At 39.9% G+C, this 11336-nt stretch overlaps 1 non-coding gene across 1 annotated transcript; it reads right to left on the bottom strand.

The window, feature by feature from the left end:
- Positions 1–5724: 5724 nt before the first annotated feature.
- Positions 5725–5832, bottom strand: LOC138398489 (U6 spliceosomal RNA). Its single transcript, XR_011235980.1, has one exon. It is a non-coding gene; the product is annotated as a U6 spliceosomal RNA (small nuclear RNA).
- Positions 5833–11336: the final 5504 nt, after the last annotated feature.

Below are 11336 nucleotides of genomic sequence, written 5' to 3' on the forward strand. Positions count from 1 at the left end.
GGGCCAGCATGATCTGTGTAAAGATGAGAAGTAGCTGTTGAAAGAAGAGAGCAATTCTGAACAGACCAGAGAGCATGCCAGTCAGAGCCCTTCCTCCCTGCCCCTCTGGGTTCACGTCCAAGTTCTTGGGAAGAGAACTACACAAAAAGGTAAAATGGTTTTCATTGCTGACATTTCTTTAAGAAACCAGAGCACCAGGCCATGCTTCTTGGGGAAGTAGTTCACTCTGGGCACCCCCTTCATTCCTGTGATGAGGAATGGAAATGGGAACAGGGCAGAAACAGCCAGAACTACCATGGACAGAGACCCTCGACACCCAAGGCCAAGAGTCGAGTAGCCCCAGGCACGACTACCTGGGAGAGGAGGAAAGGCTGTTGCAGCTGTGGGGGCTGTGCTTGAGCACAAGGAGTAATCCCTAGGGATTCTCTAAATTCATCCCCGAATTTGTCCTAATGCAAATATGTGACTTTAGAACTACGGTTATGATCTTAGATCAGCCTCTTACTAGCTGTATCATCTTAGGCAAATTATTAAACCTCTCTGGACATCATTTTTTTCATCTGTTAAATAAGAATAATAATACCACCGTGGAATTTTTGTGAGGTTTAAATAGGTGGTAAGTGCTTAAGCAATGGTAACTAATTTTTAGTGTAATTATTACTAATATCATTATTATGGAGGAATTTTAGGAGACCTGAAATTCCCCAAAGGTGGTGAATAAAGATGAAAGAAATACTGCTTAGAAACTGTTATTAGGACCAAATTCTACCCTCAAGCTGTTTTGCTCTGGGAAGCATGGGGTAACATTAAAACTAAGTCTATGGCTTTGGGCAATTTAGTTAATCTCCTTGAGCCTCTGTTACTTCATCTGTGCCATGGAATATTAATGTATTTGCCATTTGTCCCCCACAGGGTTGTTACAAGGTCACTTCCAACAATGCGCATGGAAAACACTTGGTAAAGAGAGGTCCAGCTGCCGTCACCCTCACCAGCTCCGCCTTATGCAGCCTTTGAATCTGAGAAAACTCATTTTCAGGTCTGTAAGATGCAGCTGCTCAGAGTCAATCGATATATGGCTAGAACGTTCTACAAGGCACCTATTAATTCTGCCCCAAGCAGAAGCCCTGGGACTAACCATCCCCTAGCTTCTGACTCATGATGCTCAAGAGACCAAAGGTAAATATCTTTAGCCCACTGCTTCTCTATATTTACTTGCTGTTGCCTGACTACCCGTCTCCAGTATCAGTAATAGCCTCGAAGCCCTTGAGTGTATTCATTTTCCATCTGCTCCCTCCCTGTTAGCAGCAGCATTAATGCAGCCCTAAAGGTCTGAGTCCTGGAAATTACAGCCCAGAAAAGCACTCAAAGCTGTGGAAGTATAATTTTTTTCCCTCGGATTCTCACACACTGAATAATGTAGCTCCAGACCTCAGGACACAGCAAAGCAATAATTTAAACCAGTGGGCTCCCTTACCTTGCCTAGGTATATACATATGAAAGGTGGCCATAGTCCATGAGTCTTCTGTCCAGAGGTAAGAAATAACCTGAGACCTCCTTAAGAAGTACGTACCTCCCAGTAACTGCCCCTAATTTGGTGCTGCAAGGGCAGGGGGCGCCCAGATGAAAGCATGTTCATCTCCTTCTCAGTCCCTCTCCACAGGCCTCCATTGAACAGACTCCCCAAGTTAAGTCTCATCCTGAAGATATCTCTGGAGAGAGAGAAATGAACATGCATAAATATACCTGGAGGTTTGGAATGAAAAGAGGCAATGCTGATTCCCTGAAAAAGACATTAGATCCAGTTAAAAGATAAACAGCCTTGACCTTTAAATAAAATTACAATTTAGAATTTGTAAGATAAGGGAAATTTGAAGATGAAATGAAAACTGTAAGAAGGGAGAATGTGAGGCCTTAGAAATTTAAAATATGGGAGAAGAGATAATACACCAAGAGAAATTTATGTCTATACAGTTAGAAGTTGGTGGTACAACTGAAGTTGGTGGTACAACTATTCAGGAGTAGAAAAATATATAAGAAGGAGAAAACAGGATAATAGAGTTCATGACCAGAGGTGCTGAGAATGGCAGAACTGGGAATGGAATATAGAGGGACAGGGAGGGAAGACTCATAAAGAGTTTTTTCTAATCATTCATGATATTGAAAGAAATAGCAGACAGCTGTTCTCCAAGAGGGGATGGGCTTAACTTTCCACAGGAGGGATTTAGGATAGACATTAGAAAATATCCTGGGTATAAGTATTGTGAGAAAAATGTGTAAACTCCATCTCTGAAGATATTAAGAAATAGTAAAGATAACCACTATTTTTTAGCAGTGGCTTAAGGCAAACCTGGATACCTGGGCTTTCAAGAATGCATTCATCTGTATGTAACTATGATTCTGTGCTACATTTTCTCCACTCTAATTCTTTCTTCATCATAGTATAATACACAGAGATTTTCTTAGAAGTCTTTGTTACATGCTGGGTTTACCTGTCCCGAATTGGCTTCTTAAATGCAGTCTATCTCCCTGACCAGCACTCTGAGTTCTCACTAATAATGAATTCCATAGCTCTTCAAGGACAAGATTCTGCCATTTCTCTCTCAATCCACGGTCAACAATGTGCCTGGTGCACAGATAGTACTTGATAAACGGTCTCTGAATAACTTTCCATTCTGAGAAGTGCAGGAAACCACTGCAATAAAATAAAATAAGGGTCATGGAAGCCTCAGCAATGCCAAGGGAAAACAGATTGTTTCCTGCCTCTTCCACAGAAAGCTGGCTGGTAAGAGCCCTTGACTTTCACCCATGTGGTGGTTAATTTAATGTGTCAACTTGTCAGGGCTAAGGATGCCCAGATAGCTGGTGAAACATTATTTCTGGGTGTGTCTGTGAGAGTGTTTCTGGAAAAGGTTAGCATTTGAGTCAGGAAACGTGAGTCTTGAGTAAAGAAAATCCACCCTCACCAATGCAGTGGGCACAAGCCAATCCATGAGGACCCAAGTAGAACAAAAGGAGGAGGAAGGGAGAGTGCACTCTCTCTGCTTGAGCTAGGCATCCGTCTTCTCCTGCCCTCGGACATTGGAGCTACTGGCTCTTAAGTCTTCAGACCCCAGGACTTACATAGGTGGCTTTCTCCCATCCCCCTTCACCCCTTCACCCCTTCACTCTCCCCCCACCATTCTGAGGCCTTCAGACTCAGACTGCAAATTGCACCATCTGCTCCCCTGGTTCTCAAGCCTTTGTGTTTGGACTAAATTATACCACCAGCATCCCTGGTTCTCCACCTCACAGACAGCAGTTCATGGAACTTCGTGGCCCCCATAATCACATGAGCCAATTCCTATAATCAGTCTTTCTCTCTCTCTCTCTCCATATATATATATATATATATACACACACACACACATATGTGTGTGTGTGTGTGTATGTGTGTGTGAGTTCTCTGCCAATATTTAAGGGGGGAACTAAAACATTAGGGTGCTCATTGTCTGACTCAAATTTACCTTTATTCTATTCTTGAACACTCCAATCTGGAGCACCTAAAGTCACCCCAGAGAACATTCTTGGGGTCCTAAAAGATGAGTGCTACTCAACAGAGTTTGGTATAGAGATCCAGACCTCAGGCCAGGCAGCAACCCAGTTTCCCAAAGGCCAGTTGTTCACATGTCATCTTCAAGATTTTGTCATATCTGCATATCACCCGTTCGTATGACTATTCATTACTTGATATTTACCTTTATATTGTCTTTAAGTAAATCACACCTGAGTTTGTGTTTATACTTGTCCTAAGTAATAACACTTGAGAAATTATGACTTTATGTGCTGGTCACTTTTTTTTAATGTACTTTAAATTAAATACATATCTTTAAAAATAAAAATACGTATGAATGAGCTACCTAATATTTCCCCAGTGGTACGATAATCTGCCCAAGATTAAATTTCAAGTTATAGCCTAGCCATTCTCCATCTTTTTTTTTCCCCTCCGTGATATATATCGATGCCATTCTCATGGCCAGCACAATCTCACATGAGTATCTGAACTTCTGGGAAACTTCCAACAGAAAACCTGGAGCCCTGCTCCATTTTTTTCTCATTCGAGGAAGTATATCAGAATATAAATGAGTGAACACAATTGTAGAGATAACCATGAAACCACTAATTTGAGAAGAAAAATATCTTCTTCTGAGAGCCACTGAGAGGCCAAAATGAAACAATGAAGCATTTAGCATGGTGCTTAGCACATAGTAGGTCCCTATTTTGTTTACATGAATTACTAACCAACTTAAGTGATTCTTCCTTAGGGTAAAAAAAACATTGACCTGCCCTCATGACCGAGGCCACCACTCACACCAGCAGGAGGTGTCCAAGAAAATGGTAGTCAGCTCTCCCAAATAACACTTTCTCCTGTTCTCCAGGAAATTATTTTTCTATTAATTCATGGGCATCATGTGTCTTTTTGTATGTTCTATTTACATCATAGCTGAGAAAATTGAGATCCATATAATATCTTTTCCTTCTAGAACTTTATCTTATTACTCTACGTAAAAGAATTACCTTGGTTCTGACAGGCTAGTGGATTCTAAAGAAATCAACTATCATGTCATTAAGAAAAATATAAGTTATGTTGGATATTTAGAAAAAATAAAAGAGTTTTCCTATTTTCTATTAACAACTTTGTAATATAATAAATAGAAAGAAATTATCCGGACAACTAAAAATATATAGAAAAAATTAGCCGGACATGGTGGCACATGCCTATAGTCCCAGCTACTCAGGAGGCTGAGGCAGGAGGATTGCTTGAGCCCAGGAGTTTGAGGTTGCTGTGAGCTAGGCTGATGCCATGGCACTCTAGCCCGGGCAACAGAGTGAGACTCTATCTCAAAAAAAAAAAAAAAAAAAAATAGAAAAGAAATAGGGAAAGATTAGTCCCAAAATTATTTTTACTGAAAATTAAGCCATTATGAGATCATAAGCAAACCATGACTAAGTCTAAAATAGTTACTGTATTCCAGGAGAATATCCATTTATTCTTTCATTAATTCGCTTATTCAATACATATTTATCAAAAAAAATCCTTTAAAAGGCATTGTGATAAGAACAGTGGAGGAATACAGAAATATGCTCCTTTACCAAGTCACAGTCCAGTAGAAAAGATAAAACATATATACACACAGATATATGTAATATGAGGCAAAATTAAGTAAATGTCTTAACAGTTGGCTTCTAACATTTTGTCATGAAAATATCTTCAGAGCTTTGAGTTGCTCTTTCCTGTTCTCGGGTTTGTGCACCCATTTGGAATCTTTATCAACTGCTCTGAAGTATGCATGCTTAAGTAATACTGGACCAGTTAAATTTTGTCTTGGCACAAAGCATCTTCAGACATAAAGCCAACACATCTCACATCTCACGTCATATCTCACCTCTTTCCTGTAGCAGGTGGAAGATCTCACCTCTGAGGGCCTGGATGCACAATGGACCCAGCTTAGCCATGGAGCCACTAGACCAAGGAGAAAACTAACAGTTACACAAGGTAAAAGATGTTTGCAAGCTAGAAAGTTAGTAAGAACCTCAGCTATTTATTAAGCAATTCAAAAACTTCCATATTGAGAGCTATTCCACTAAAACATTGTTGTAGGTTTATAAACATTACTAAATTATGACTTTTTAAGTCATATGACATCCTTTCTCAAAATTTGCTCCTGATATTGTTACATTGGGTTTTGTTTTGTTTTGTTTTGTTTTGTTTTTTTTGTCATCCTTGCGCAGAGGCCATGCTAATCTTCTCTGTATCGTTCCAATTTTTAGCATATGTGCTGCTGAAGCGAGCACTACATTGGGTTTTAATTTAACAAGTATTTGTGAAATACTTGCCTCACAGGTGAAAAAGTAGAAAATCAAAAAACTGAGGGAAAAAAGAAAATTTTGAACTGAGCACAAGAGAAAGCATTTAAATATTTGATTATAGTTATTAATATAATCCATGTTCCTTTTGAATGGGTGGAGGAGAGTGGAATAAAATCAAGTGACTTCTAGAAACAATGTCTATGTCCTTCAGAAGTAGCTCAGTGTATCAGAAAACATGATCTCTGAAGTTGGGCAAAACTAAGTTCAAATTCCAGTCTTACACGAACTGTACGGTCTTGAACAAATCCCTTCACCTCTATGATCCGCAGTTTCCTCATTTGATTACAGAGCTCATAAAATCTACTTCATAGAGGTATTATGAGGATTAAATGAGATTTATATATAAAGCACCCACACAACAGGTATTCAAAATTATTTGTTCAGTTGCAGTGGGTGTGGACCTACTGACTGCTCTGAAGTGGCCCTATTCATTCATTCCGAAATGTTTTTTGAACACCAATAGTTATAAGTAATTGTGCTGGCACTAGTAATATAATTATGACTAAGACCCTCAGGAGTCCCCATTTCCTATCATTCTAGGAATTTTAGACCCTCCTTTCCACTAGGGAATCTCCTAAAAATGGAGAAAGCACCGACAAAGAGCATGTATATGTACAAGGGACATGCAGTTTAAAGCTCAGAGGCAGATCCAAAATTTGAGCTCAATCTCTGTTCTCTGTTTTCACCATGCAGTGCATCGAGGGTGAAGAGAGAAAAGGTGGAGAAACTCAGGGTTAAGTGGGAGGTTTGGGTTGCTAGGGGAGTATCTGCAGGGGGTGCAAGGATGCATAGGAAAGCACCCCCCCCCCAAGGAAAGTAGGCCAATTTTGACTGCTTCCACAATCCTTTTTAGTTTTTCCTCTTTTTTGTTTAAATTGCAGTCAATTTAGATAGCAAGGTGATAGAACAAATAATGAGGTCAAGGTGAGAAGAAGGGCATTTGTGGAAGGAATTAGTGAATGAGTCTCCATTGTCAGTGAGGCACATAAGTCAGTGTTTCCCCAAGTGTATTCTTCCAAACTCTGGTTCGCCCAGAAATTCATTCAATCTAAACTCCAAGAAAGGATCCTAAGAATCTGTAGTTTTCATAAGTTTCCCAGGTGAATCTTATCATCAGGAATGTCTGAGAAACACTGGGCTGAATGATCTTTAGAATTCCTTCAATATTTATGATTTGATATTTCCATCAGCCTAGCAGCCCCTAGGATTCAGGCTCCAGAATAAACCTCTTACTATTTTCTGTTAGTGGATATATGTCATATCTCTGTGGCACCATCTGTGACTAGGAGGTATTACTGACGTCTTTTAATCCCAAGGCAAAGCCTTGAGTCCCTCTTTTATGAGTACAACTTAATACTACAAAACTAACAACACTGTGCATGTTTGTTTGGTTTTGATAGTAGTTGAGGGTTTAAATTATTAAGTATTTCGAAGAAAACTGAAGAAAATAACATAAGAGACTTTCATATTTGCCATATTTGCATTAGATCTCTCTTTTTAAAAAAATTTAAATAAAACATTATAGATACAGCTAAAGCCCCCACTTCAATTCTTCATCCTCCTCCCGCCCTCCCTCCTTCCCTCTCCTGAGGTTACCACTACTGGGCAGTTGGAATCATTCCATGTATTTTCTTACATTTGTACTACATATGTCTAAATCCATAAACAATATATACTATTGTTTTATGCTTCAATTTTTTTATAAATGACATACCATGCATATTTTGTAAATTGCTTTTTTTAACTCAACAGTATTTGAATTTTATACATGTAGATCCCAGTCTCATTGTTGTAATTGCTTCAGATCATTACACCATATTGAGAAAACCAGTTTATTCAGCCATTCCTCTACGGAGGAACAGATCATTCCCACTTTTTTTCTGTGCAAACCATTGCTCTACTGAACATTCACATACTTACATCCATACATGTGCATCAGTTTCTCTAGAGTAGTCATTCAAAAGTGGAAGTGCTGTATCGTAGGGGATATACATCTTCAAATTCACCAAGTATTGCCAAAGTTGCTATCCAAGGTGCTTGTAGTAATTTGCACTCATATCTGCACTAAAAATAAAAATAATAACAATTTCCTTACATCGTTGCCAACAATTTGGTGTGATCAGGGTAATTAATTTTTGTGACTATGGTGCATGCGAAATAATTTCCATAGTTTTAATTTGCATTTCCCTCACTACAGATGAGGGTGAGCATCTCTTTGTACATTTCTTAGCTTTGGGGAGTTCCCTCTTCTTTTTTTTTTTATTTTTAATTTTATTTATTTATTTTTTTTACTCTCATACACTGACAAAGTAAAGTTCCCTCTTCTATGAATTGCCTGATCAAATAATTTGCCCATCTTCCCACCAGATTGCCATTTTAAAAATTGACTCCCAGGGCCGGGCGCGGTGGCTCATGCCTGTAATCCTAGCACTCTGGGAGGTCGAGGCGGGTGGATCGCTCAAGGTCAGGAGTTCAAGACCAGCCTGAGCAAGAGTGAGACCCCGTCTCTACTAAAAATAGAAAGAAATTATATGGACAACTAAAATATATATAGAAAAAATTAGCCGGGCATGGTGGCACATGCCTGTAGTCCCAGCTACTCGGGAGGCTGAGGCAGGAGGATCGCTTAAGCCCAGGAGTTTGAGGTTGCTGTGAGCTAGGCTGACGCCATGGCACTCACTCTAGCCCGGGCAACAAAGCGAGACTCTGTCTCAAAAAAAAAAAAAAAAAAATTGACTCCCAGGATTCTTTACCTATTCTAAATACTTATTTTAAATTAGTTACATGCTGTACAAATATTTTCTCCCAGGCTGTGGCTTATCATTTAATTTTCTGTATGGTGTCTTTTTTCATATAGTTGTCTTAAGTCTAATACAGGTCAATCTTTTCCTTTATTATTTGTGCTTTTTTATCTTGATCGCAACCCTTTCCCTAATCCCAAGCTCCTAAAAAATATTCTTTTACATGTGCTGAAAGCAGCTGAGTTTTTGACTCCTCTTTATTTATGATTACGATTCTTGGGTTGGTGTAGTTCATAATATGAAGGGTTTGGGTTAGAAAAGAGAGGGAAGAATAAACACATTTCTCTTGCCACAAGCCCCCACTAGCACCTGGAAATGTATATTTTCTTGCACAGCCCACACTGGCTCTAAGGATCCCCCGTTGTCCACGTCTGTCGGAGTCCTGCTCCCAGACTTATGGTCATTAGAAACAATGTGAGACAGGAAAAACAACTGAACAACGTCTGTGAGACGGGTGTGTACTGGGGTGCACATCACAGACTCTCACAAGAATCAAGGACCTACAGAGACTCACTATCGAACACTACTAAGTCCACTGAAAACCACCAAGTTCAAGATCACTAAGGCTACAGAGGTAGGAACGTGCTTTGATTCCAGCGGAATGCAGTGTGAAGAAACCTAGTTCTCGGCTCAGTTTTACCATACTGCTGGGGTATGCATCTTTAAAGCAAGGAGCATAATTTCTCCGAGTTAAATTTCAGCTGTGAAGGAGTAGGGCTAGCCTGCTTATGTCAAAGCATTATTAGGGAAATGGAAGAAAATCGTGTTTTAAAAATTCTTTGTGTTTTGTGGCCTTGACTTCTTCAAGATGATTAGATTCTCATCAGTGAAGATAAAATGCCATGAAGGCAAGACATTTCTTGAACCAGCTCTGTTGGAAGCACCATTCAGAGAACCATAGCCTTATTTGAAAGTCATCAATTATATCACAATTTAGCTCATCTGTACAGCTGGGAAAAAATAAGCACTGCTAAGGTGTTACATTGGCCAGAGACTCTTGGTTACAGTATTCTGTGGATCCTAGACAAACCTGTGTAAGTAGATGTCCTATAAATCCCCTCTTGCGGGGGAAAAAAAACATTCTTATACAAGAGAGAAGAGATGGGACTTTATGAGGGAACCTGACAAGGCCCACTACAGGGTATATAGTATTATTCTTTTAATTCATAAACTCCTAATACTTTGGTAAGTTGAAAGTACTCTGCAGATGTTAATCATAAATGATGACTTCAGGAAACAATAGAACAGAGATATCAAGTCCCCAGTTGGCTGCCTCTAGCACACTCCAAAGCAAGCTAGCTTCACTCAGTTCATTATTCCTCTAGGAGGTCTCTAGCAACACAGCCTTGGCCAAAGAGATTAGAGACATCAGGAAACCAAGAGAAAGACTGTACTGCAAGGGTGAGTGGTCTTAAAATAAAACTCAGCAACAAGAACACTGGGACCTAGCCTCAGTGTGAATGTCTTCAGACTGAGCTTCTAAGAGAGTTTCGTTCTTTTATTGGGTCCTGGAGAGATACAAGATTTAGGTATTTGGATTTTACTAAAGTCAAGAATACTGGATATTTTTTTCTTTGAGTATAACCAAGGCAAGACTTTATTATATCACTTAGACTGGAAAATAGTCCTATGTGCTTAAAGATACTTGGCATCCCCTGGTTTCTAGTTAGCTATTTGACAATGGACATGATTTTCTTATTGTGCTTATCAGCCTCTAACTTTATGATGGTTAACATATTTGCCTTTCTGGTTTCTTTACATGTAAACCAGCTTTAAAGGTCATCACAGGACGATCAAAGAAGAGATACGGTTTTAAAACCTTATCAGGATTCTCTGAATGTAGGCTCCCTTCCTTTTTTTTTTTTTTGAGACAGAGTCTCCCTCTGTTGCCCGGGCTAGAGTGAGTGCCGTGGCATCAGCCTAGCTCACAGCAACCTCAAACTCCTGGGCTCAAGCGATCCTCCTGCCTCAGCTTCCCGAGTCGCTGGGACTACAGGCATGTGCCACCACGCCCGGCTAATTTTTTCTATATATTTTTAGTTGTCCAGCTAATTTCTTTCTATTTTTTAGTAGAGACGGGGTCTCGCTCTTGCTCAGGCTGGTCTCAAACTCCTGAGCTCAAACAATCCGCCCACCTCGGCCTCCCAGAGTGCTAGGATTACAGGCGTGAGCCACCGCGCCCTGGCCCTAGGCTGCCTTCCTTAAATCCTTTGTCCCAATTTAGAATCAATCATCCTTTCCCCCTAGGTAAAGGTGTGGTTTCCCTCTGACCTCTCTGGAATGTAAACCTATATGACAGCTCTCAGAATCTTCTTCCTTGTGGAGGAAAGAAACGATTCCTCTATGTCTGATATTATGCCCTTATACAAAAAGAAAAAGGAAAAAAGAAAGATTCCTCCTTTATGTATACTACAGCCTTAGGGATTCTATTGAATATAAAGTGAGAAAAGCATATTCCTGAGGTTTCTTAAAATCAGATTTTTCACCCTAAATCCTAAAATCACAGATTCTCCATTGCTCTCACTGTACTATTTTGGTTCTTCAACCTTCCCCCTGACCCCCGACCCCAAGTAGTCTAGAGCATGAGCGTTTGGCCAGAGCATTGGAGGTGGAGTTAGATGATCTGGC

The sequence above is a fragment of the Eulemur rufifrons genome, chromosome 17 (genome assembly GCF_041146395.1).
Source record: "Eulemur rufifrons isolate Redbay chromosome 17, OSU_ERuf_1, whole genome shotgun sequence".
Classification (NCBI taxonomy): Eukaryota; Metazoa; Chordata; class Mammalia; order Primates; family Lemuridae; genus Eulemur; species Eulemur rufifrons.